Source organism: Teleopsis dalmanni, chromosome 1 (assembly GCF_002237135.1).
Source record: "Teleopsis dalmanni isolate 2A chromosome 1, ASM223713v2, whole genome shotgun sequence".
NCBI classification, from domain to species: domain Eukaryota; kingdom Metazoa; phylum Arthropoda; class Insecta; order Diptera; family Diopsidae; genus Teleopsis; species Teleopsis dalmanni.
The window spans coordinates 37,097,077-37,097,696 of NC_051846.1; positions in this window are offsets into that span (position 1 = coordinate 37,097,077).

Below are 620 nucleotides of genomic sequence, written 5' to 3' on the forward strand. Positions count from 1 at the left end.
GGTCGTTCGAGCTATAAAAGTGATGTTCCATCATCTTTAACTGTACGTAGTAAAACACCGAATAGTGGTTTAAGCGATACAAAGAACATAAATAACGATTACAGTAGTTCTCGATTAAAAAATGAAATTGTAACACCAACACAAACGCGTCTGAATACTTCTATAGGTTTTAACAGCAATCGCGTTAAAATTGATCCAAAAAACCCGGAATCCGTGCGTACAGGTACTAATGTCGGTTACAGTAGTAATGCCGGTGTGAAAAGTGAGCCTATTACACATAATGTAACTACTGGTACCACTAATACTTATAACAAACATAATTCTAATATTTTGAGTTCCACTCATAATCCACCAATTACTCCATACAATAGCAAAAATGATGTAATTCAATCAAGTGTTCCACGTCGAAGCAGTGCTAGTGCTGCACCCACAAAGCGTGGAGTTATAGATTATACTGAACTAGGCTTACGTGATACTACTAATAAGCGGCATAGTTCAGGAATGGACTATACTAAAGGCTTATCTGAACGTGTTATACGAGAAACTGCTAACAAAAGGCATAGTACAGGTATGGATTATACTAAGGACTTGACTGAACTTGGCGTACGTGAAGCTTGTAA